This window comes from Saccopteryx bilineata, chromosome 5 (genome assembly GCF_036850765.1).
Source record: "Saccopteryx bilineata isolate mSacBil1 chromosome 5, mSacBil1_pri_phased_curated, whole genome shotgun sequence".
Taxonomy (NCBI): domain Eukaryota; kingdom Metazoa; phylum Chordata; class Mammalia; order Chiroptera; family Emballonuridae; genus Saccopteryx; species Saccopteryx bilineata.
The window spans coordinates 137,566,388-137,594,323 of NC_089494.1; the positions used below are offsets into that span (position 1 = coordinate 137,566,388).

Consider the following 27,936-nt stretch of genomic DNA (forward strand, 5'->3'; position numbering starts at 1 on the left):
GATTGAATTCTCCAATCAAAAGACACAGAATAGCTTAATGGATTAAATAATAAGACCCAACCACATGCTGCCTCCAAGAGAATCAATTCATTCCCAAGGACACTTATAAGCTCAACATGAAGGTAAGGAAAAGGTATTCCCTGCAAGTGAAACCAAATGAGAACAGTTGTAGCTATGCTTATATCTGACAAAACAGACTTTTTAGCCAAAAACTATAACAAGAGATAAAGGTCTTTATATAATAATAAAAGGATCACGTCATAAAGAAGATATAACAATTGTAAATATATATGTCCCTAACATTGAATCTCTTAAAAATATTAAACAAACACTAACCAATCTAAAGGTAGAAATAAGAAATAAATAAAGATAGAAATAACCAAAAAATAATAATAGCAGGCAGTGTCAATACCCCTCTTTCAGCAATGGATAGTTCATCCAGACACAAAATCAGCAAGAGTATGTTCAACTTCAACCAAACATTAGAACAAATGGACCTAACAAACATTTATAGAACATTTCATCCATCCTTTACCAAGATCTCAGAGATGTTTGCACTTCCACTGCAACATTACTCACAATAGCCAAAATTTCTATAACCTAAGTGTTCATCAATAGATGAATTGATAAAGAAGATATAGTATGTGTAAGGTATTTTTCCCCGCTGAGAAGGAAGGAAGGGGCCAGAGCCACCAAGTGTGGAATAGCAAAGGCTTTATTCAGTACAGAGCGTTTCTCAGACGAGATTCACTGACCTGAAAGATGGAGGTCAGGAAAATTGCAAGGATTAAACCGCGTGGGAGATATTTAAAGGTCCCTCTAGGGAAGTCGGCTAATATGACATGGTGAAATCTCACTGGCTGGCAGACGGTCGCTTTTTTCCAAAGGGTTCCAGCGAAGCTTCTTTTGGCGCGCTTGGTTGTGGGCAGTCTTAGCCAAAGTTCGGGGGTCTGGGTTCCCCACGTGACCATTCCCCATTATCCACTGACCTTACAGTATGTATGCATGCATGTACATATTTATGTGAATGTATATATATGTGCTATACAGTATAGAGTATATGTGTGTATACACACACACACACACACACACACACATATTCAGGCATGAGAAAGGAGTAAATTCTACCATTGTGTCAACATGGATGAACCTTGAGGGGATTATACTAAATAAAATAAGTCAGACAGGCCCTGGCCGGTTGGCTCAGTGGTAGAGCGTCGGCCTGGCATGCAGAAGTCCTGGGTTCAATTCCCGGCCAGGGCACACAGGAGAGGCGGCCATCTGCTTCTCCACCCCTCCCCCTCTCCTTCCTCTCTGTCTCTCTCTTCCCCTCCCGCAGCCAAGGCTCCATTGGAGCAAAGTTTGCCTGGGCACTGAGGATGGCTCTGAGGCCTCTGCCTCAGGCGCTAGAATGGCTCTGATTGCAACAGAGCGAAGCCCCAGATGGGCAGAGCATCGCCCCCTGGTGGGCATGCCGGGTGGATCCTGGTCAGGCGCATGCGGGAGTCTGTCTGACTGCCTCCTGTTTCCAGCTTCGGAAAAATACAAAAAAAAAATTAAATAAATAAATAAAATAAGTCAGACAGAGAAAGACAAATACTGTATAATCTTACTTATATGTGGAAACTAAAATAGCCGACTCATAAAATCAGGAGTGTGGTGGTGGCAGCCAGGGGCTGGGTCTGTGGGGGAAGTGGGGAGATGTTAGTCAAAGGGTATAAACTTCCAGCTATCATTTGGTAAGTTCTGGGGGGATCTAATGTATAAATGGTGATTATAATAAACGACACTGCAGTATATACTTGAAAGTTGTTATGAGAGTGCATCTAAATGTTATCACCACAAAAAAGAACTGATAATTATGTAGGTAATGGAAATGTGAGCAAACACTCGTGGGAATCATTTAACAACATAAAAGTATATCAAATGTGCACACTGTGTATGTCAACATATACAATGTTTGTTTGTTTGGTTGGTTTTTTTGTATTTTTCTAAAGCTGGAAACAGGGAGAGACAGTCAGACAGACTCCCGCAAGCGCCTGACCGGGATCCACCCGGCACGCCCACCAGGGGCGACGCTCTGCCCACCAGGGGGCGATGCTCTGCCCCTCTGGGGCGTCGCTCTGCCGCGACCAGAGCCACTCTAGCGCCTGGGGCAGAGGCCAAGGAGCCATCCCCAGCGCCTGGGCCATCTTTGCTCCAATGGAGCCTTGGCTGCGGGAGGGAAGAGAGAGACAGAGAGGAAGGAGGTGGGGGTGGAGAAGCAAATGGGTGCTTCTCCTATGTGCCCTGGCCGGGAATCGAACCTGGGTCCCCCTCACGCCAGGCCGATGCTCTACCGCTGAGCCAACCAGCCAGGGCAACATATACAATGTTATATGTCAGTTATTATATCTCAATAAAGCTGGAAAAAATTAACTTAAAAAATATAAAATACTCATGTCATTATATATAGTTCAAAAATGGCAATAATCTCATTAGTTATGGTTTGTTTGAAAATAAAATTATTTGATATCTTCTTTGTATTTTTTTTTACTTTTTTTTTTTTTAACAGAGACAGAGAGTGAGTCAGAGAGAGAGGGATAGACAGGGACAGAGAGAGATGAGAAGCATCAATCATCAGTTTTTCATTGCGCATTGCAACACCTTAGTTGTTCATTGATTGCTTTCTCATATGTGCCTTGACCACAGGCCTTCAGCAGACCGAGTAACCCCTTGTTGGACCCAGGGACCTTGGGTTCAAGCTGGTAGGCTTTTTGCTCAAACCAGATGAGCCCGCGCTCAAGCTGGCGACCTCGGGGTCTCGAACTTGGGTCCTCTGCATCCCAGTCCGATGCTCTATCCACTGCGTCACCGCCTAGTCAGGCTGTATATTTTTAACTTACCAAATCTTAATACAAAAAGCTAGATTTATCAACAAAAAAATAATTATTTTTTTATAGAGTAAATGCATGGATGAGAATATTATTGTCATATACTTACAAAAATGTACAAAACAACTTACATTTCTCCTGAGAGAGTGTTATTTTAGGAGTTGAGCCTGAGCCCCTAAAAATATCAAAAACAAAAACAAAACTAATAATATCTTTTTAATTTTGTTATGCAAAATACTCTTTTAACACTAAGCATCTTAAAAAGGGAGAGGGATCTTCCTGATTGCAATTATGAAGCAATTCCTCTTGACTCAAGCTTCAAAAATAAATCTATAATTATAAAATAGAAATAGTTTTTATTTGAACCTAATTGATGGAAGGTGACTTTTAAACAGAAAATATTGCCTGACCTGTGGTGGTGCAGTGGATAAAGCATCAACCTGGAAATGCTGAGGTCGCCGGTTCGAAACCCTGGGCTTGCCTGGTCAAGGCACATATGGGAGTTGATGCTTCCAGCTCCTCCCCCCCTTCTCTCTCTCTGTCTCTCCTCTCTCTCTCTCTCTCTCTCTCTCCCTCTCCTCTCTAAAATGAAAAAATAAAAAAAAATAAAAATAAATTATAAAAAAAAACAAAAACCAGAAAATATTTGGTTAAAGTTGCTTCAAACTTAGGAAAAGACAAGTAGCCATGGTAACAAGAAGCCACCAGAACCAGTTTTTAATGTGTTTAATCAATCAGTGACCACAGCCTCACTCACCAATCAAGCAATGTCAGCTGCTTGCTTCTGAAAGCCAATCAGAGAAAACCTTATTCGAATAAACATGCCTCAGAGTGCCAACCAATCAACACCCATTTTACTGGATCAACCTTATTGTTTCAGATGATATGAACTCACTTACGTCTCTGAAAGTCTACTAGGCCCTATACTAGATTCATCCAAAAACCATATGTAAGAGGAGCAGGCCACTCTGTTAGAAAGGGCAGTGCTTGACCAGCATAACTCTCTCAGTATAGTGAGCAACAAACTCCAACTTTGTCTTTTTAATTCAGATATTGAGCTTTGTCAAAAAATGTGTTCAAGTCCTGGACTGTTGTATTCTCTATTTCTTTATAAAATATAAATTAATCTTGTGATTCCTTTGATCCATTTTACCATTATTAAAATTACTATAAATATCAATAATAAAAAATGATGACTAACCACAATATTGGGCTTTACTCCCTAAATGGAAAAACTCATGGAGAGAACAGGGCTTATTAGAAGGAGCCAATACTTTCTGTCTCTATCACACAAAAAAACAAAAAAACAAAAACAAACAAACAAACAAACAAAAAAAACGCGCCCTGACCAGATGGTGGCACAGCTGGACTGGGACGCAGAGGACCCAGGTTCAAGACCCTGAGGTCTCCAGCTTGAGTGCGGGCTTATCTGGTTTGAGCAAAGCTCACCAGCTTGAGTCCAAGGTCGTTGGCTTGAGCAAGGTCTGCTGTAACCCCCCCTTCCCCCCCCCCCCCCCGTCAAGGCACATATGAGAAAGCAATCAATGAACTAAGGTGCTGCAACGAAGAATTGATGCTTCTCATCCCTCTCCCTTCCTGTCTGTCTGTCCCTATCTGTCCCTCTCTCTGCCTCTCTCTCTCTCTGTCTCTGTCACACACACACAAAAAGAGCCAAAAAGAATATTTAAAATGCACATATTTGAAAGTAAAATTTTCAGAATGATTCCACATCAAATTTTTTTCTTGTTTAAGTGAGAATTAGCGTAATGTTCAAAACAATACACAGAGGTTAAACTCCATTCACTCTGTAAATATTTGTGTGGTACTGTTTCCCAGGCCCTTCTCTAGGATAGAACTGAGGATATATGGCAGTGAATAGACAAAAATCCTAGTCATGGAAGGGAAGTAAACACATAATAACAAAAAACTCAAGAGGTAAAATATACAGCACATGAGAGGAGAAAAACTAAGTCAAAGAAATGAAATTTTGAAATGTTGTGGGGGGAGGGGTCAGTAAAATCTTAGGCTGGCCAAGAAAGATCTTGCTAAGAAAGTGGCTTTTAGGTACAGAACTGAAGGAATGGAGAGAGTGTGCCATGAGGGTACCTGAGGGAAAGACATTCCAGATTCAATCCCCAGCAAGTACTGAAGTATGCCCGGAGTGCTTAGGGTTAGTGAGAAATCAGAGTGGCTGGGACACAGTGAAAGGGGTAGAAAACAGAAGTTCAAGTTGGAGACACAGACAGAGATCTGAGATAAACAGATTATGTAGTGCAGCGGTTCTCAACCTGTGGGTCGCGACCCCGGCGGGGATAGAACGACCAAAACACAGGGGTCGCCTAAAGCCATCGGAAAATACATATTTATTATACAATACAGGAGACCCCTGTTTTGGTCGTTCAACCCCTGCCGGGGTCGTGACCCACAGGTTGAGAACCGCTGATGTACAGCCTCCTAGGGATCAGGAAGAATGTGGCATGTACTTGGAGTGAAATAAGCAGTTGGAAGGTTTTGGGCAGAGGAACATGATTGGGTTTGTCCCTTAAATAGCTCTGCTGTGTTTAGAATTGATGGAAAGAAGGTAGAAAAGGAAGGATGGAAGGAAGGGAGGGAGGAAGGAAGAAAATGAAAGAAAGAAAGAAGAAAACCAATTAGTCAACTATTACACTAATCTAGACAGCAGATGATAGTGGCCTGGCCTGTGATTGGCTCTGGATGTATTTGAAGGCAGCCTGACAAAATTAGCTGACAGATTAGGTTTGAGGTCTAAGAGAAAGAGAAAGACAGGAGTTGAAGATGACATCAAGTTTTTGGAAGAGCAATGGGGAAGAGTTGTCATTCACTCAAATAAGGCAGGGATGAGAAACAATGTCAGTAGTCCAATTTTGGACATCTTAAGTTTGTAGTATCCAATAGCTATCAAAAGAGAGGTATCAGCCCTGGCCCAGTAGCTCAGTTGTGGGCTGGATCCCCACTCAGGACACATACAAAGAGCAACTCTTGGCCTGGGACACAGAGGACCCATGGTCAAAACCCTGAGGTCACCAGCTTGAGCGAGGGATCCTAGACATGAGCCCAAGGTCGCTGGCTTGAGCAAGAAGTCACTGGCTCTGCTGTAGTCTCCCCCACCCAAGTCAAGGTACATATGAGAAAGCAGTGAATGAATAGCTAAGGTGCCGCAATGAAGAATTGCTGCTTCTCATCTCTCTCCCTTCCTTCTGCCTGTCCCTATATGTCTCTCTCTCTGTCTCTCTTGCTAAAAAAAAAAAAAAGGAGCAACCAGTGAATGCATAAAAATCCAAAACTGGATGTCTCTCTCTCTCCTTCTTCCCTCTCTCCCTCTCTCTCTCTAAAAATCAAAAAATTTATTAATCAATAAAAAATTTTTTAAAGAGATAACCATATCCAATAGGCATTTTGACATACAGGTTTGGAATTAAGAAGAGAGATCTGGGGAGGGGCACAAAGAAAACCAGATAGAAGGTGACAGAAGATAATTTGACTTTGGGTGAGGGGTATGCAACATAATCAAATGTCAAAATAACCTGGAGATGTTGTCACTGAACCTATGTACCCTGATTTATCAATGTCACCTCATTAAAATTAATAATAAAAAAAGAGAGAGATCTGGGCTGGAAATATAAATTTGAAAATCATTAGCGTATGTAAGGTAGTAGAAGTCATGAGAAAAAACATCAAGGACTGAACCCAAGGACACTTAATGTGTAAAGGGTGAGGGATGAGGAGAAACAAGCACAACGGACTGAGATGCATGGACTAGACAAGCAGTGAGGAAACCAGGTAAGTGTATTTTACCGCTGAAAACTGAAATCTTGAAAGCTAAATGAAGAAAGTGTTTTGGAAGAGAGGATTTTCTATTGGGTCAAATATTGCTGACAGATTATGTAAAAAGAGATCTAAGAAATTACATTTAGATTTATTAAAGTGAAAACCGATGGTGTATGTGTGTGTGGGGGGGCAGGGGTTGACCAAAAAATAAAATAAAGAAAAGGAAAAAAAAAAGAAAAAACTCATGGACACGGACAACAGTATCATGATTACGAGGTGGGGAAAGGCTGGTGTGGGACGGTGGCTTGGTTATAAGGGGGTCAGTGGTGATGGAAGGAGACCTGACTGGGGTGGTGAGCACACAGTACAGAGTACAGATGATGTGCTGTAGAATTGGGCACCGAAAACGGGTATAAGTTTGTTAACAAGTGTCACCCAATAAATTCAATAAAAGGGGGGGGAGAAAACAGGTGATAACCTTGAGAAAAACAATTTTGGAGAGAAGGTTGGACTGAAAATTACTAGACTGTGTCCCAGAGTGCATGGAGGGATAGCAGTCCGTGAGAACGGCCAGCTCCTTTAAGGACTGCCTGGCTGAATGGCATCGGCATGCGTGGCCTCACTTTTCTTCCTGTTCAGTTGCAGCTTTCAATCCTCCGTAATGGTTGTGAAGTATCTTTGTAATGTTTAATTTTTTAAATTACATATATGTGGCACTAAATAGTTTTAAAAAGCTGGACCAGGTATTAAATAGTAAATTCACAGAATTGTACAATTAAAAGACCCCATGAAGTTTTTCTAGATTTAAAATAGTATATAACTTGATTATCACTTTTTTCATGCTTACAAAGATGAAAATCAACTCTAGAATATTTTACACCACTCAAATATACAAAATAATTGGTCTTATTAAAATTGTATAATAGAAATGTATAGACACAGACAACAGTATGGTGACTACAAGAGGGAAAAAGCTGGGGGAGGTAGGAGAAGGTAAAGGAAGAATAAATGTGATAGAGGACTTGGGTGGTGAACACATGTGCAATGTATAGATGATGTATTTTGAATTGTACATCTGAAACCTATAGAATTTGATTAACCAGTGTTGTCGCTCCAATAAACCCAATTAAAAAGAAAAAATTGTGTAACAGAAATAAAGGGGAAACACACTCATGATATTCTGACTTTATTACCTGCATTTTTGTAAATTGTATAATATGAAGTCCCTGCTGGAAAATCTGGTGTGTTGCACACTGAACTATATTCTCTTTAAAAAGGAAGAATAACAACCTTAACAGCACCTTGGTTTCCAGTGCAGGGGTCAGCAAATGACTGCCCACAGGCCAAATTCAGCCCATGCCTGCTTTTGTAAGTAGTTTTATTGAAACAGAGCCATACCTAGTCATTTACCTATTGTCTATGACAGATATCAGAGACTTAATGGTCCATAAAGCCCAAAATATTGACTATCTGGCTTTTACAGAAAAGCTCTGTCAACCTGATTAGCAGATTGATCCTTTGATGTGTTTTCATAGGCTTTACTCAGTATACTGAAATTTTTATGTAAGATAAAGAACAAATTGCCTTGTGAAATTCCTTGGCTTTCACATTGAGGATTTGATATTTGAGCAGTCCCACATTAGAAACACAACACAAAAATATAATAACTAGCAATCTTGATGGTAACAAAGGAGAGCACCAGTGTAGCATATAAGTTCCTTTTGCAACTCAGCGGATAGTAAAACAAAATTTGCTTAAAACATGACATCAAACCAAATGTTTTCAACACACTTCAGTTGTGGAATAATCAGTATATTGTAGACCAGGCCTAACCTCATTTTTTCCAGGAGCTGCATATTACATTGTTTTATGGGTATTTAGACTACCTCTAACTTTTGGTATGCAATACTATAATAAATGTCCTTAACATATATATGTATACATGTAACATTGATACAAATAGCCTTAATGTATATATATATAATATATCCTTAATATCTGTCATATATAATAACCCATTGAATATCTTACATAATAATATATAATAAATGTTCTTAGAATGTGTGTGTGTGTGGCACGCACATGTGTTTATGAAAGTCATGTTTTCCTGTAGGTTCTAGTTCTGGAAGTGAAGCTGTTGAGATAAAAGAATGATACATTTGAAATTTTGAAACACACTTGTTAAATTGCCCTTCAAAGCAGATGTACCAATTTTATCTACCAACAGTGTATGTGAATGCTTTTTTCCTCCCATTTTCCAACCCTGGTTGCAGTTTTTTAAATAAAATATCTATTGTTATAACTTCAAAAGTGGTATCTCATTGTTAATTTGCATTTTTCTGAAGATGAGGCAAGGCTAATAGCCGTAGTAAAAATATAGAATTTGTTGCTCAAATTTTATTTGTTTTATAGGGAAATAACAATTACTTACTGTTGACTATTGCTTACCAATTAGAACCGTCACTCTCCATAACAGGAAGTCTCTGGTTGTCAGTGTATTTGCTCCTCCTTTGCTGAGTTAAGTCATCATTGTCAGCAGCAGCAGCATTAAACGTTCTCTGTCCTTTCATTTCACTAGTTGGGTGCTGGTTTTTTCTTCTTCAACCTATGATGAAAGTTTGATATTTGATATTAAGAATACTTATTAGGCCTTGGCCAGTTGGCTCAGTGGTAGAGCTTTGGCTGGCATATGGATGTCCCAGTTTGATTCCTGGTTAGGGCACACAGGAGAAGCAACCATCTGCTTCTCTACCCTTTCCCCTTACCCTTCTCTCTGTCTCTCTTCCCCTCCCACAGCCAAGGTTCCATTGGAGCAAGATGGCTCAGGCTGCTGAGGATGGCTCCATGGCCTCACCTCAGGTGCTAGAATGGCTCTGGTTGCAACCAAGCAAAGGCCCCAGATGGGCAGAACATTGCCCTCTGGTGGGATTGTTGGGTGAAACTCAGTTGGGGCGCATGCAGGAGTCTCTCTCTGCTTCCCCTCCTTTCACTAAAAAAAAAATTTTTTTTAAAGAATACTTGTTACTTTACTCATTAAAAAGACTTTTGTGTTTTCATTAATTTTATCATGTGACTCTTAGTTTAATTGTCATGACTTTATTTTTTTATTTTTTATTTTCCTTATTTATTTTTTTTACCAAGAGAGACAGAGAGAGAATGGGAGGGGACAGACAGACAGGAAGAGAGAGAGATGAGAAGCATCAATTCTTCATTGCGGCATCTTAGTTACTCACTGACTGCTTTCTCATATGTGCCGTGATGGGTTGAGGTGGGGTTTCCAGTCAAGTCAATGAACCCTTGCTCAAGCCAGTGACCTTGGGCTCAAGTCAGTGACCACGGGGTTGTATTTACAATGCCATGCTTTTAAGCCAGTGACCCATGCTCAAGCTGGTGAGCCTGCACTCAAGCTGGGTGAGTCCACACTAAAGCCAGCAACTTTGGGGTTTCGAACCTGGGTCTTCTGTATCGCAGGCCAACACTCTATCCACTGTGCCACTGCCTGGTCAAGCTTTTCCTTTTCTCTTTCTTTTTTTTAATTTCCAAAAAAAATATTTAAAATTTCTAAAATATTTTTATGTCCTACAATATGTAGGCACCACTTAATCAAAAATACTGTCCAGATCAAATACTTTAAAATGTGTTTGTATAAATGATATTTATAATTCATGTTTAAGAATCATCTAGATGTGAAAAAAAATTTTTCTCTTGACATTTTCTTTATACAACTGAATCATGCCAAGTGAGAGAAGAGTACCCAGTATTAATTTCAGTTACATGAATGTTCAAGGAAGCATTGCAGTCTGAATGTAAGTATAAAAGTCATAGCATTGGTGGATAGTCATTAATAACAGACAAATTCTCTCAGAATAGCTGTCACAGTGCATCCCATTCCTGGGGGGGAAAACAGTATAGACTTATCAGAAACTGTGACAATAAGAAAAGTTTGAAGCTCAAGTTACACTACTACTAAATTTACTCCCACTCATGAAAAAATAAATTTTAAAAGTTAATTGTGTAGGTTGAAAAGTGTTCTTTACTAGAAACAAAAATTCTACTTGTTTAATACACAACACTTTTTAAGAATGCAGTTTATGTTCTCTCCTGCAATTCCACAAGCTTTTTTTTTAGATGTATCTATAAGACCGATTTAATTAATTAATACCAATTGAGGCCCTGGTCGCTTGACTCTATGGACGTCCTGGGCTGGATTCTGGGTCAGCACACACAGGAGAAGCGACCCTCTGCTTCTCCCCCCTTCCTCACTCACTTCTCTCCCTCTCCCCTCCCCTCAGGGTGTTTGAGGGAATCTGTCTCACTATCTCCCTCTCACTTAAAAAAGGAGGGGGGGATCAATAGAGGTCCATGACTGGCATGATTTCTCCCCTTTTTTGAAACTGAAAAAGACTCCTATAGACAGAGGCCACTTTCCCTAAGCAGTAGTGCGACGGGGAGCAAGGGCTGCAGGCAGGTCACAGGCTTTGAGCACAGAGGGAAAGAGGTGACACTGAGTCAGCCCACACCAGGGCAGAACCAGGTCAGGCTCCCTGACCTCACTCCAGGACGGGGCGGAGTGAAGGAGAAAGTAAAATCACATCCGAAACCCAAGCTGACTAGACAGAGCCCAGCAAGCCTTCGGCCCGGGGTTCCTGCGCCGCGCGCCCTCGGGCACCGCAGAGCTCCGCAGTCTTCGCTCTGCTCCCGTCCCCAGTGGAGGCGGACAAAGGCGGGAGAGGGGCGAGGCCGGGGGGGGGGGGGGGGTGGACAGAGGCGGGAGAGGGGCGAGGCGGGGGGGGGAGTGGACAGAGGCGGGAGAGGGACGCGGCCGGGGGGGGCGCGGTGGACAGAGGCCCGGGACAGACAGAGGCGGGAGAGGGGCGAGGCCGGGGACGGACAGAGGCGGGAGAGGGGCGAGGCCGGGGACGGACAGAGGCGGGAGAGGGGCGAGGCGGGGGGGGGGCGGTGGACAGAGGCGGGAGAGGGGCGAGGCGGGGGGGGGGTGGACAGAGGCGGGAAAGGGGCGAGGCGGGGGGGGGGGGTGGACAGAGGCGGGAGAGGGGCGAGGCGGGGGGGGGGTGGACAGAGGCGGGAAAGGGGCGAGGCGGGGGGGTGGTGGACAGAGGCGGGAGAGGGGCGCGGCCGGGGGGGGGTGGACAGAGGCGGGAGAGGGGCGAGGCGGAGGGGGGTGGACAGAGGCGGGAGAGGGGCGAGGCGGGGGGGGGTGGACAGAGGCGGGAGAGGGGCGTGGCCGGGGGGGGTGGACAGAGGCGGGAGAGGGGCGCGGCCGGGGGGGGTGGACAGGCCGGAGAGGGGCGAGGCGGGGGGGGGTGTGGACAGAGGCGGGAGAGGGGCGAGGCGGGTGGGGGTGGACAGAGGCGGGAGAGGGGCGAGGCGGGGGGGGGGGAGGGTGGACAGAGGCGGGAGAGGGGCGAGGCGGGGGGGGGAGTGGACAGAGGCGGGAGAGGGACGCGGCCGGGGGGGGGGGGCGGTGGACAGAGGCCCGGGACAGACAGAGGCGGGAGAGGGGCGAGGCCGGGGACGGACAGAGGCGGGAGAGGGGCGAGGCCGGGGACGGACAGAGGCGGGAGAGGGGCGAGGCGGGGGGGGGGGGGGGCGGTGGACAGAGGCGGGAGAGGGGCGAGGCGGGGGGGGGTGGACAGAGGCGGGAAAGGGGCGAGGCGGGGGGGGGGTGGACAGAGGCGGGAGAGGGGCGAGGCGGGGGGGGGGTGGACAGAGGCGGGAAAGGGGCGAGGCGGGGGGGTGGTGGACAGAGGCGGGAGAGGGGCGCGGCCGGGGGGGGTGGACAGAGGCGGGAGAGGGGCGAGGCGGAGGGGGGTGGACAGAGGCGGGAGAGGGGCGAGGCGGGGGGGGGTGAACAGAGGTGGGAGAGGGGCGAGGCGGGGGGGGTGAACAGAGGCGGGAGAGGGGCGAGGCGGGGGGGGGTGAACAGAGGCGGGAGAGGGGCGCGGCCGGGGGGGGGGTGGACAGAGGCGGGAGAGGGGCGAGGCCGGGAATCTGGCTACCGGTCCATCGGTGTTTGGGTGAGCGGCACCAGCCTGGCTCCGCCGCGGGGATGGAGGCAGTGGCGGAGACGCGCTGGCTGCCAGCGCTGCACTTTCCGCGCCCGGCCGCCAGCACCAAGTCCCTCGACGTCTCTCACGCTCGACAGAGCGACGGGCCCCTGCTGCACCTGTCACCTGCCGCGAATCTGCTGCACCTGTCACCTGCCGCGAACCCTGCTGCACCTGTCACCTGCCTCGAAACTGCTGCACCTGTCACCTGCCGCGAACCCGCTGCACCTGTCACCTGCCGCGAACCCGCAGCACCTGTCACCTGCCGCGAACCCGCTGCACCTGCAGCACCTGTCACCTGCCGCGAACCCGCAGCACCTGTCACCTGCCGCGAACCCGCTGCACCTGTCACCTGCCGTGGCCGGCTCTGCACGCGCTCGGCGGGGAAGCTCCCTCCACCCGCCCCGGAGCCCCGGCCGGCCGCAGCCCTCACGTCGAGCTTCACACGCTGCTCCCTGCTGTGATTTTAATTAATAAAAATATTGTTTCATTTCATCATCACAGGTCATTGAATTGTTGTAAATTCTGCTTCATTTTTGTTTTAATAAAGAGCAGAATTTTCCAAGATTTCAAAAAGGGCTTTCTGAATTTTGTGCTCTTCTTCACATCCACTCTTTGCTACTTAACATGCCCTCTACCTCCCCGCTCCCATGTGTCAGACAGAAATAAGACAAAGACACATCATTTGTCCTCTCGTCTTAACCACCTGCAGTTTTCATTACACAGCCAGAGGAGGTGACATTGCGCCTCAGTGACAGATAGGGAGCCTTCCTCTGTCTGCACTAAGCTGTTCTTTCCCCCGTTGCTGTTTATAGAGCTTTTTAAAAGATGTTTGAGGGTATCCAAAAAAAGTGATGATATTCATAAAATATATGAACGATAATTTACCATAGGAGCAGAGTGAAACTGATTTATTGTTAATGTAAAAGTCTGGATAATCAGTAATGCTCCCAAAATTTCACATTCGGTAACTATTAAAATTTTAATGTTAGAGGGTACATAGCAGTAATAATCTACTCTAGCTCCGTACTTACTGATAACGGCAATAAAAACCAAGGTTAAATGACCTGCCCAAGCTCTCCAGCGGTGGAAGAGCTGGAGCAGGATTGCTCACCGCGGACCCACCAACGGACAGGACCTGCGGAAGACCCGGTGCAGCAGGGGGAGGGGGCCTGGGGCGCCAGGGGCCGGGCGGGGGTTGGGGGTGGCCACGACTGCTCACTACCGGATCGATAGACAGGACCTGCAGACAGCCTGGCGTGGCGGTAGGAGCAGGGTGGGCGCCGGAGCGAGGGTTAGCAGGCTTCTCACCAGTGGACAAACGGATCGGCCTTCCAACCGACGAGGTGCTGAGGCCACTAGCACAGAGGAAAGGGAGCAGAGCAAAGGGGAAAGTTGGGCGCGCGCAGGGAGCTGAGAGTGGGAGGGGCGAGGGAACTGGCTACCTACCACCTACCATCTACCATCCGCCAACAACCAACCTAAGGGACCTAGGGAAGATCTTTTTTTTTTTTTTTTTTTTTGTGAATATCTTTTTTTTTCTGAAACATGGCCATCTACATGATGTATATGACAGGCAGCTGGCCCTGTGGGTCATTTTTCCGGTTTACTTAGAAGAGTGACTTACTCTCAGAGAATTCTCAATAAATGTTAATGATGATTATTAACATCTGCCAAAACAGCAACTAGTTTCTCACACCAGCTGACCCATCCTTCTTCCTTGCCACATATTATTTTTGGCTAATCATTCCACTAAATTATACTAAGCAGAGGAACTAATTTTAAGATTAGTTTATGCCTGACCAGGCGCTGACACAGTGAATAAAGCGTCGAACTGGGACGCGGTGGACCCAGTTTCGACACCCCAAGGTCTCCAGCTTGAGAACAGACTCATCCGGATTGAGCGCAGGGTCGCTGGCTTGAGCATGAGATCATGGACATGACCCCATGGCTGGCTTGAGCCTGAAGGTTGCTGGCTTAAAGCCCAAGGTCACTGGCTTGAACTCAAGGTCGCTGGCTTGAGCAAGGGGTCCCTCTCCCTGCTGCAGCCCTACCCCCATCCTCACCCCCGTCAAGGCACATATGAGAGAGCAATCAATGAATAACTAAGAAGACTAAGGAGCCACAACAAAAAATTGATGCTTCTCATCTCTCTTTCCTGTCTGTGCCTGTCCCTTTTTCTGTCTCTCTGTTTCGGTCACATATACACAAAAAAGATTAGTTTACATTGGGTATACACAGCTATCTCACTATTCTATATATACTATTATTCTCTGTCAACATGAATGGAAAATTAAGAATTCATGAGAAAAGAACAATAGTGGCTTTAAAAAATTCTCAGTTTTCTCCCCAAGTTAAAAATTGACTTATATTTATTTTTTAGGTAATTTTTTTCTGTGTGAATGAAAACAATCACAAGAATAACAAGTACTTGCATAGCATTTACCCTCTACCTGGTAGTTTTCTAAGTATAAGCGAGAGAGGCAGACAGGAAAGGAGAGAGATGAGAAGCATCAAGTCATAGTTGCGGCAGCTTAGTTGTTCATTGCTTGCTTTTTCATATGTGCCTTGACTGGGGGAGCTCTAGCTGAACCAGTGACCCCTTGCTTAAGCCAGCGACCTGTGCTCAAGCCAGTGACCTGTACTCCCATTTTAAAGATGAGGAAGCTGTGGGAAAAGAGATGACATGACCTGCTCAAGGATATTCAGCTAATAAGTGGTAGGGCTTGGTTCAGAGCCTAGGCAGCGAGCAGAGTCCGTGCTCACTAGTTGATAGGACTCTAAGACAACAGCAGCAACAGCACAAACACAGGACTGAAAGCTTTGTTACTGTGGATTTTTCTTTCTTAATGTATCTTTACTATTAAATAATGACACCACTCACCATTAGAGAAACGCAAATCAAAATCTTAATGAGATGTCACCACACACCAGTTAGGCTAACACCTACTCTTCCCTCCAAAAAACAGGAAATAAAAAATGTTGGCAAGGATAGGGAGAAATTGAAATCTGTGTGCCCAGCTGACGGAATGTAAAACTATGCAGCTTCTATAGAAGAGAGCAATGCTGGGATTCAGCTGGTTTGCACCGGTTCAGCAGAACTGATACCTAATCTTTTGTTGAGTTCAGTGAACCTGTTATTATAATGGAACCTGTAATTAGTGTTTCCTCTAAGGTGGGCGCCTGGGCAGCTGCCCAATGTGGAAATCACACATTTACATTCCTTACTCTTTTCTAATGTTCATCATCTGTGCAATGGCATATTCTAAGCTCCTGTAGTCATGTTCATTCTGTCCATAGGTGAAAAAAATTGTGAGGACACTAATCAAGAAGCAATATGGAAATATCTTAAATAACAGTTTTATTGGTTTTTGTCATGTATTAATATTTTTTAATTAACATTTAAAAATTCTTATAATCTAATTTTGTGTTCCTCTTTTATTTTTCTTATTTAAGTATTAAATGCATGAAATAATAAACTATCTTTGGGTATATCTTTTTTTATACTTAAAACAATCATTAGGGCAGAGAACTGGTTGTTAAATTATTTAAATCCCATCACTGAGAGAGAATATTGAGGTTCTTTAAAAAATCAGAAACAGAATTACTATATGATCCAGCAACTTTATCTCTGAATAAATATCCAAAAGAAGAATCTCACAGAGATATCTGAATATCCACATTCACTGAAGTATTCTTCACAATAGCCAAAAAAGGAAGAAATCTAAATGTCCATTAAAAGATGAATGTATAAAAAAACTGCAGCATTTACATATAATGGAATATTATTCAGCCTTCAAAAAAAGGGAAAATCCTGTTACATGCTACCACATGAATAAACCTTGAGGACATAAGCTACTGAAATAAGCCAATGACAAAAAAGCAGATGCTCTAGCCTGACCAGTGGATAGAGCATTGAACTGGGATGCAGAAGACCAGGTTAGAAACCCTGAGGCCGCGAGCTTGAGAGCGGGTTCATCTGGCTTGAGCGGGGGCTCACCAGCTTGAGCGCAGGGTCACTGGCTTGAGCAAGGGGTCACTCGGTCTGCTGTAGCTCCCATACCCCTGGTCAAGGCACATATGAGAAAGCAATCAATGAACAACTACGGTGCCACAACAAAGACTTGATACTTTTCATCTCTCTTTCTGTCTGTCTGTCCCTATCTGCCCCTCTCTCTGTCTCTCTGTGTCTCTGTTGCAAAAATAATAATAATAAGACAGATGCTCACTTACATGAGGTATAAGAAATCAAACTCAGAAACAGCAAGTACAATAGAACGTTAGTTGTCAAAGTGTGAGGGGAGTAAGAACAGGGAACTGTGTAATGGGTAGATAGTTTCAGTTTTACCAAGAGGGTTTTTTTAAATCATGAAAATATATTTAATTTTTATGAAATGATTTTCCTGCATCTATTGAGGTAATCACAATTTTTAATTTTTAGTGTGTCAACATGATAGTTTGATTTTTTAATGTGAAATAAATCCAAATTTTTTATATTAACATTACTAGATCATGATATAGTAACCATTTTGTAGTTTGTTGGATTCAATACACCAAAACTTGTCCATAAAATTTTATGTTTATGCTCATGAAAGATATCAGTGTTTTTCAAATTTTTCTTGTACTATCTTTGGTTTTGTGTTCAGCATACTCCTGGACTTACATAATGAGTTGACAAACACCCCCTTTTAACTCTTCTGGAAGTGTTTGCACAGAATTGATATGATAACTTTCTTAAATACTTGGTAAAATTCACCAGTAAAGAGATCTGGGCTTGGAGTTTTATTGTGTGGGGGAAGGTTTTAAATTACAATTTTTTTTTATCTCCAGAAAAGTTTATTGGCATAATTAAAAATATTTTCTTCAGTAAAGACAGAAGACTGTCAAAACATAAAAGAAAGAGTATCATGGCCTCCATACTGTATATCAGCATGTGCAACTGAATGGAAACTTTTATTGCCAGTCTTCATTTTATTAAAAACAATCCACATTTATTGGTTCCATGTGAAGTCATGACTATTGCTTAACTGGGAAGGAGTCCCCGCTTCAATTAAATGTAAAAATATCTTCCATAACTGATGTGAGACCTGCCTGCATTACTGAGTAAGAGCTAGTATCTTCAAAAGCTGGGGTTTGGGTTTTTTTTTTTAAACATTCGTATTACACACTACAAAGAAATAAATAGTATTTTGGCTTTTTAAATTCTTACATGCTATTAAGAATGACAGTCCCCAAAGATACTGCCTTCACAAAGTCGAGAATGCAGACCCTCTTCTGGAAGGTACACTCTTTGAGATACGCTCTGAAGAGGCCAGCCTCCACGGGTTTACGCTGATTTGAGAACAAAGACGGTGTCATCAAGAATGTAGTAGTCATTACCCATGTCACCTCCACACAGGTATGGCAGTCTGGGGACAGCTGTGATAACAAAACTAGCTTTGGAAAACTTCAGGCAGACTACTCCCTTGTTCTTCCCAAGTCTGCCCGATTTTCAAATTTTCTCGTGATTTCTCCACTGTTTTCCACATCAGGATGAAAGAGTGAGACCAGGGCAAAGATGACCCTGCCCCTAGTGGCTCCAAGATACTTCTTCTGATCTTTGAAAAAAATCGGGGGCTGATGACAGTGGCTCAGCAAATTCAAGTAGCTGATTACATGGCGATGGAAACCTCTGTTTTGCCATTTGTTTATACCAACAACTCTGTGTTTCTTTGTCTAAAGTTGCCAGATCATAGTTGCTGACAGTCGATGGCATAAATTTCTTCAAAATAAGAGCTCGTGATTTTTGTGACTCCTGTCTCCAGAGCCCAAATCAGGAAGTCTATGGATTTTCCAGTCTGGATTAATGTTAAGCAATCTCTGAAACTGATCTGGTGAAAACAAACATTGAGCCTCTTTCCGGCAACTCACTAATAGATGTTCTAAACATAAACAGGCTAAAAACAGATGACACAAAAGAACGATAATTGGATGAATAGCCAGCCCGATTTCTCAGTGCTGTGTTTAAGATCTGTGTCCCTTGATCCAAGTAACTGAACAAACACAGAACACAGCCTGGAGTGACTCAGAGAAATTTCTCTCTGTTGCACACAGACCACAGGTGCTTCTTCCTACAGCCCGGGCCACTGTCATGTTCACATACAGGGAGCAAGTGAGCAGGCCACAGCATACACATCCTCCTGGCCAGACACAGGGACATCAGGCCTAGCTAGGCACAGCCAGGTGGCCAGCAATCTCACTCTTGCTGAGGTCCCTGGCTCTGATCCCTGATGCTGCTCAGCCTCCAGCCATCTGTCCAACAGACTATCCAGCCCTCTCAGGGCCAAGGTGAGTGGGGCTAAGTCATAATTTCAACGTCTTTAACAGACAGAGTTAACAAGGTTATCTATTTCTACTTGACTAAACTTAGGTATTTTGTGTGTTTCAAAGAATTTGTCCCTTTAGTCTAAACCAGGTGTCTCAAACTCGCGGCCCGCAGGCCACATGCGGCCTGCCGAACAATTTTGTGCGGCCCGCAGACTAATCCACGGGCTTAATTTTATCCAAAATATTTTGAACTTCATGGATTAGTCTGCGGGCCGCACAAAATTGTTCGGTGGGCCGCGAGTTTGAGACCCCTAGTCTAAACTGTAGAATTCATTGGCATAAAGTTTTTACTGTATTATCCTTGTTTACTGTCCTTAGGCTCTGTAGCGATGGCCCTTCTCTCATTCAGATGTTCATAATGTGTCTTTTCATTTTGCCCCTGACCACACCTGCTAGAGATCTATTAATTTTAGTCATCTCCCCAAAGGAGCAGCAATTATTTCATTAATTTTCTTTCTTTAATTCCACCATCTTCTGTCTTTATTAGCTCCTTTCTTTTCCATACTTTGCATATAATTTGCAGTTTCCAATTGTAAGGTGGAAGGTTAGATCCTTTCTTTGAGATCTTTCCTTCATTATAATAGAGGTATTCAATGTTACATGTTTATTTCTCACCATTGCTCCATATGCATCCCACAAATCTTAATGTCATGTTTTAATTTTTGTGAAACTAATTTCAAAATTCTTCCTAATTATTTTTGGATTTTAAATATTTAATCCAGCCTGACCAGAAGGTGGAGCAGTGGATAGAGCATCAGACTGGGACTCAGAGACCCAGGTTCAAAACCGAGGTCGCCAGCTTGAGCACAGGCTCATCTGGCTTGAGCATGGGCTCACCAGCTTGAGTGTGGGGTTGCTGGCTTGAGCAAGAAGTCACTCCCTCTACTGTAGCCACCCCCTCCCTAGTCATGGCACATATGAGAAAGCAATCAATGAACAACTAAGGAGACAGAGGAGCCACAAAAACTTGATGCTTCTCATCTCTCTCCCTTCCTGTCTGTCCCTATGTGTACCTCTGTCTCGGTCACATACTCACACACAAATAATCTATACATTATTTAGAAATGTTTATTTTCCAAACATTTTGGAATTTTCATAATATATTTCTGCAATTGATTTTTAATCTACTTCCATTGTGGTGGTCACAAAATGTTTGTAGGATTTGAATTATTTTAAATCCACTGAAATTTGTTTTGTGGTCTGATACAATCACTCTTGAGAAATGTTTCTTGTGCCGTTTTAAAAGTATGTTTTCTGCCTTGGTTTGGTGTACTGGTTTATAACTTGGGTTAAGTTTGTTGAAAGTTGTTCTAGTGTACATTATTCTTACTGATTCACTTGTTCTATCCATTAGTGAGAGATGAATGTTGGCCATCTACATGATGTTGGCCTACAGTCATACATTTATTTCTCCTTGCAGTCAGTCAATTTTCTTGCTTCATGCATTTTGAAGCTCTGATATTAGCTGCATCACATTTGGAGTTTATGTCCTCAATGAGTAATTGACCCCTTTATTATAAAATGACCTTCTTTATTCCTGTTAATATTCTTAGATCTGTAACTCACTTTGGTCACTCCATATTTCTTGTGATTAGTGTTAATTCCATTTTTTATATTCTTACTTTAAAACTACTTGTGTCTTTGTTAGTGTTAGCTCTGAGGGTGGTGTGCTGGGCGGACTGTACTGCCTGGTGGGAAGTGGACGCCAAACAATCAGGGACGGCGGCATCAAGCCAGCGATTCATTCTCAGATGGTTCCGGGAAGAGTTCTATGTGCTAAAATGTGGAACTTTGCTCTAATTTTTAAGATTGTTTCCAAAAGATAAATTAGAAAATAAGTCAATAGAAAAGGGAGAAAAGCCTTATACAAACTTTATTTCTCCACAAGGAAAGATCTATGAATCAGTGTTTACAATTACATGATAAGTCTGATGGCACTGTAACAATGTCAATGTTGTCGGCTTTTTGGTGGAGGTGACATGTAAGTTGGTACTTGAAGGACAAAAGAGGAGTACACCAGAAAGAGAAATGAAGCAGATGCCCAGACTGGAGGTGAGGGGAACACCGGTGCCGTAGAAGTCCAGTTTGGTGAGATACTAGCAAAGGGGCAGAGGAGGGGCAGTAGCAGAGAGAAGGTAGAATTATTTGGCAAGAACTACATGGATTTCAGTGGATTTACTCCATGCAAATGAATTTGGAGTTTTTCCTGAGGGTCAGGGGTAAACCAATAAGTCAATGAGTGGAGATTTAAATGTCATCCCTCTGGTGAAAGTTACAAGAACTGTAACTGCCGGCTAAGTGTGACTGGATGAGTCTGGTTATTAGGCCTGTGTCACTAGCAAGAACACGGGAGGCAGATGGAGCCCGGTTTTCTGACCAGAGTTCCGTGTGTAGGTCAACAGTCCGCAGGCGTGGTGGGGGAAGGAGACAACTAGGAATCAAGAGATACATGGACTTCTGAGATTTTTTAAAAGGGAATGTGCTTAATAAATATAAAATAAGTATCAATATATTCTTCCTTATGAATATTTATGCTTTCACATTTTCTATTTGCTAGGTATGAGAAAATATTTAATGCAGAATCTACTGTCCAAACATAGAAACGAATACCATTTACTATTTAGTTTATTTCAAAACTCAATGCTATCTATATTTAATTAATAAATTTTGGCAACATGTCTTCTTTGATCCTCTAGTCAAAATGTTATTTGCAGTATTTAAGTTAAACAAGAGACATTACTATAGGAATGATATATAGCTTATGAAATGTCATTTAAATAATACCTTCAGGGACTACATCTAACTTGGGGATTGCATAAATAGAAAACCACATAAAATAAAATCAGTTTCTATTATTTTAATTTTAGATAATAGAGAACATAGATATGTAATGCTATTTATTTTTTAATTTAATTACTTTTGAGAAAGAGGAAGGGGGAGGGAGAGAGCGAGCGAGCACACGACAGGAATATCCATCTGTTCCTGTATGTGCCCTGACTGGGGATTGAACTAGCAACCTCTGTACTCCCAGACAACACTTAACCAACTGAGCTATCCAGCAAGGACTTATAACTTATATGTGACCCTATTTAGATTAATCTGATGAAAAGTACAATTAGTATTGGCCTATCAAATTTAACTTCACAAAACTGATGATTGATCCTATTGTCTCAAGGAAGTTTAAACAAGTCAAATCATATTTCACACTAAATGCATTACTTTGCAATTAGTATATTAGAAAAATGAATCTTTATAAAAGTTTAATTCATTTTAATAGTTTTCCTTAAACTGAGCTTCTATTATTATACTTCTAAAAAATTAAATTCTTAAGGTATGTTTCATGCTATTTTTTCAACTACAATAACAAAAGTGGTACTGTCATAAGGTCATTTGAAAATTGGCAAAAAAAGCAAGTTATTCTAAAATTTATAAAATACACTCAAATTTTATGTTTATTCACAAAAGTGAAGACAAAAAAAAAACCTGAAATGATTACCAGGGGTAAGGGTAGGGGTGAGAGAAGTAAAGAAGGACAAATAAATATATGGTGACAGAAAATTATTTGACTTTGGGTGATGGGCACACAACACACAGGGCAATAAAGAGTTCCAGTGCTATCGAGACATTCACCTGAAACCTATGTACTCTTATTGAGCCATGTCACCACATTAAATTTTTTTAAATAAGGTAATTTTCTAGAATATCCAATTAAACTTACCCTCAAATTTTATCTTGTAGCATCAACATGGTAATGAAGATATCACTAAAAAAAAAGTTTACTAGGAAAAAATGGTCTCTAAACTTCAATGATGCACAATTCTCAAATTTCCTTAGGGTAAATATTAATATTTTAAAAAACATATAATACAAATGGCAGAATGAAAGCCAGTTTTAAAAATAAGAGCATTAGGCCCGGTTGGCTCAGAGGTAGAGCGTCGGCCTGGCGTGCGGGGGACCAGGGTTCGATTCCCGGCCAGGGCACATAGGAGAAGCGCCCATTTGCTTCTCCACCCTACCCCCTCCTTCCTCTCTGTCTCTCTCTTCCCCTCCCGCAGCCAAGGCTCCATTGGAGCAAAGATGGCCCGGGCGCTGGGGATGGCTCCTTGGCCTCTGCCCCAGGCGCTAGAGTGGCTCTGGTCGTGGCAGAGCGACGCCCGGGAGGGGCAGAGCGTCGCCCCCTGATGGGCAGAGCGTTGGCCCTGGTGGGCGTGCCTGGTGGATCCCGGTCGGGCGCATGCGGGACTCTGACTGTTTCTCCCCGTTTCTAGCTTCAGAAAAATACAAAAAAAAAAAAAAAAAAACTACTTAAAAATAAGAGCATTATAAAAATAAAATTATAATAAATAATAAAGGTACAAAAGAAATCTTCACATAAAAATACTGTCCCTGTCTGTCCCTTATCCTCTCTCTCACTACAAAAAAAGAAAACTATATCAATATTAAATATGAATAAATACACTCCAACTGAAATAGAAAGAGAATGCCAGACTGGTTTTTTTTTTTTTTTGTATTTTTCTGAAGTTGGAAACAGGAAGGCAGTCAGACAGACTCCCGCATGCGCCCGACCGGGATCCACCTGGCATGCCCACCAGGGGGCAATGCTCTCCCATCTGGGGCGTTGCTCTGTTGCAACCAGAGCCATTCTAGCGCCTGAGGCAGAGGCCACAGAGCCATCCTCAGTGCCCGGGCCAATTTTTCTCCAATGGAGCCTCAGCTGCGGGAGGGGAAGAGAGAGAGAGAGAGGAAGGAGAGGGGGAGGGGTGGAGAAGCAGATGGGCGCTTCTCCTGTGTGCCCTGGCCGGGAATTGAACCTGGGACTCCCACACGCCAGGCCGACACTCTACCACTGAGCCAACCGGCCAGGGCCCAGACTGGATTTTTAAAAAACACGATCCAGCTGATAAAGCAGTTGTAGTCATAATATATGATTTCTTAGAGCACATAATAAGACAACTCCCAAAAAGGGAGAAGGTCAAATATTTGAATAGATATTTCTCCCCAAAAGAGCACAAATTATAAAGATTATAGAAGAGGATGCTCAATGTCACCTGCTAGGAAAATGTAAATTAAATCCACTATTTCACAACCACTAAAATGCCTTTATAAGAAACACACACTATGAGAAGTACTGTACAAGATGTGGAAACACTGGAACCCACAAACACTGGTGGTTGGAATATTGAATACTTTGAAAACAGTTCTTCAGATTCATAAAACTTATCATGACTCAAATGTTAATCCTAGACATCTACCTAAGAGAAATAAAACACAAATCCACACAAAGACATGTACACACACAAAAGAGGGTGGAAGGGAGGAGAGAAAAAGGGAGGCAGCAATAAAAAATAAGGCAAATGAACACAATTGGTACATTTGTGTCAAGGGTATATGTAGAGGGATCCAAGATGGCAAAGGAGTAGAAGGAAGCTATACCTACCTCCTCCTGGAACCAAACTGGAAATACAACTATGTTATGGAACAATCATCCTGAATAACCAACTGAAGACTAGCTGGAGAAGTCTTATATGAATGATTTACAGAAGTCACATCAGACTGGTAGAAAGGGTGGAGATGCAAAGAGTTGGCCCCACTCCGACAGGTAGTGGTTGAGTTTCTGAAGAAATATCTCAGCTGTGGGGAATTCTCCCTTAGAAAGTGGGGTTTAGTCCCCCCGCTGGGCTCCCCAGCCTAGGACGTGAGAGCCAGGATGAGGCACCCACATAACAATCTGGCTGTGAGAAGCAGCAGGGTCTCTGTGTGCCAGGAAGAGGCGGGACCCCACTAGAAACACAGGTACCCTCTTAAAGGGCCAGTGCACAAAATTTCTTTGGCAGCCACTCACCCTGGCCTCTGGCGATAGGAGTGTGGGGTGAACTTGTGTCATGTGAACAGAGTCTGGGATTTGTAGTTCAGGGGAAGAAGCTGAAGAAACTGACTCCAGGACCCCAGTGCTGTGAAATTTCCCTATACCACAGACACCTTTGATTTTTAGGTGGAGAATCAGCCTGGGAGAAAGCAATAGCCCCACCATACTACCCACCCAACCCCGTGGAGCTTGGCCTTGCTGAGGAGTACAGCCAGAGGCTCTTTCCATGACTGAGACTAACAGGCAGCCAGTAGGTGGAGGCAGGCAGAGGCAGATCTCATCAGGGTGCCGTGGGACTTCTGCTAACCCATTCCTGCGACCGGTGGTAGTAAAAACAAGCCTTGGTATGCAGGTAGGTCTTTACTGTGCACACCCAGACCCAGCAGAGGCAACCACTTGTATGAAACCACACAAACACACACACACACACACCAAATAGCAACAGCAATCTTAAGAAGAACAAATTTGGAGGAATCACGCTACCTGATATCAAAATTACTACAAAACCATAGTAATCAAAACAGCATGGTACTGAGGGGAAAAAGACATATATATCAATGGAATAGAATGACCAGAAATAAACCCACACTTTCATAGTCAATTAGTATCTGACAAATGAAGCAAAAACATACAATTGGGTAAAGATAGTCTATAAATGGTGTTGAGAATATTATACAGATATGCTCAAAATAAAACTAGAATGCCTTCTTAAACCATACACAGGAATAAATTCAAAATAGATTAAAGACTTAAATATGAGACTCAAAACAATACAATATCCTAGAAGAAAACATAGGCAGTAAAATCTCAGGCCTTTCTTGTAACAATATTTTTTCTGATACATCTCCCTGGGCAAGAAGAACAAAAGAAAAAATAAACAAGTGAAACAACATCACACTAAAATGTTTATGCACAGCAAAGAAAACTCAAGAAAATGAAAAGACAACCCACTGAATGGTAGAACACAATTGCCAATGATAAGTGGTTAACATCCAAAATATACAAAGAACTTAAAAAACTTAACAAAAATCAAACAATCCAATTAAAAAATAGGCAAAGGACCTGAATAGACACTTCTCCAAAGAGAACACACATATGACAAACAGACTTTTGAAAAGATGTTCAACATCACTAACTCTTAGAGAAATGCAAATTAAAGCCACAATGAGATATGCCCTCAGACTTGTCAGAATGGCACTCATCAATAAATCAACAAACAAGTGTTGGCAAGGATGTGGAGAAAAGGGAACCTTCATGCACTATGGTGGGAACACATATTGGCCCAGCCACTGTGGAAAGCAATATGGGGTCACCTCAAAAATTAAAAATGGAACTGCCTTATGACCCACTGATTCCACTTCTGGAAATTTATCTAAAGAAAACCAAAGTGAAAAAAAAAAAGAAAAGAAAACCAAAGTGTTAATTCAAAAGAACATATTCACCCCTATGCTCACTGCAGTGTTATTTACAATAACCAAGATTTGGAAGGAGCCCAAGTATCCATCAGTAGATGAGTGAATAAAAAAGTTGTGGTACATTTATACAATGAAATACTGCTTGGCCATAAAAAAGAAGAAAATCTTACCTTTTGCAACAGCATGAATGAACCTGTAGAGTATTATGTTAAGTGAATTAAGCAAGTCGGAGAAAGACAAGTACCATATGACCTCACTCATATGGGGTTACTAATGAACAAAAACAGGCCCTGGCTGGTTGGCTGTGGTAGAGCGTCGGCCCAGCATGTGGAAGTCCCAGGTTCTATTCCCAGCCAGGGCACACAGGAGAAGCGCCCTTCTGCTTCTCCACCCTTCCTCCTCTTTTTTCCTCTCTCTCTTCCCCTCCTGCAGCCAAGGCTCCACTGGAGCAAAGTTGGCCACTGAGGATGGCTCAATGGCCTTCATCTCAGGCACTAGAATGGCTCTGATTGCAGTGGAGCAACGCCCCAGAGGGGCTGAGCATCGCCCCCTGGTGGGCATGCTGGATGGATCCCGCTTGGGCACAGGTGGAGTCTGTCTGCCTTCCTCCCCCCTTCTTGCTTCAGAAAAATACAAAAAATAACAATAAAAACAAAATGAATTAACAAGCAAAATAGTGACAGTCACAGAGGGCAGGCTGACAGATGGGGCAGGAGCATAACAGGTGGGGAGGGGTAGAGGAATTGAGCAAAAAAGAAAAAAAAGAAAAGAAATCTCATGAACTCAGACTACGGTGTGGTGATTACCAGGAGGAGGGGAAATGGAGGGAGGTGAAGGAGGGTATAGCGGGATTAAATAATGATGGAAGGAGACTTGGGATGGTGAGCATACAAAACAATGCACAGATTTGTAGAACTGTGCACCTGAAACCTATATAATTGTTATCCAGTGTCACCCCAATAAATTCAATGAAAGGGGGGAAAGCGGGTATATGAAAGTTCCTTCTATTATTATGGTAACATTTCTGTAAGTTGGAAATTACATTAAAATTTAAAATTATTGTTATATCTTTATTTTTAAAAGATATTTTTATTTTTCTTTAGAGAAAAAGGTGAGGGAGAAGAGCAGGAAGCATCAACTCATGGTAGTTGCTTCTCATATGTGACCTGACTGAGCAAGCCCTTGGTTTCAAGCTGGCGACCTCCGCATGCCAGGTCGATGCTTTATCCACTGTGCCACCACAGGGCAGGCTAAAATTATTTTTGAAAGGGGCAAGAATATCATGTGGCAAGTTCTATACATAATGTCAATGAAGACCATATACAGCTTAAAAGTGATTAGAAAACTGTAGGTAATTTTAATAAAATCACTTCAAGAATGCAATTTGGTTAAATATAAAAACCAATACAATGTACTCTAAAATAATTTTTCTATTGAGTTAAATAAATTCATCTGTAAATCATATAACAACATGTTTATACTCACAAAATCTGAATAAAAAGCAAACACAATTTTTCATTTCTGACACGGGGTATTCAAAAGTTCGTTTTGAAGGGGAC

General features: G+C 42.9%; 1 pseudogene; it reads right to left on the minus strand.

The window, feature by feature from the left end:
• Nucleotides 1-18,056: 18,056 nt before the first annotated feature.
• On the minus strand, nt 18,057-19,513 carry LOC136306552 (protein-L-histidine N-pros-methyltransferase pseudogene; annotated as a pseudogene).
• Nucleotides 19,514-27,936: the final 8,423 nt, after the last annotated feature.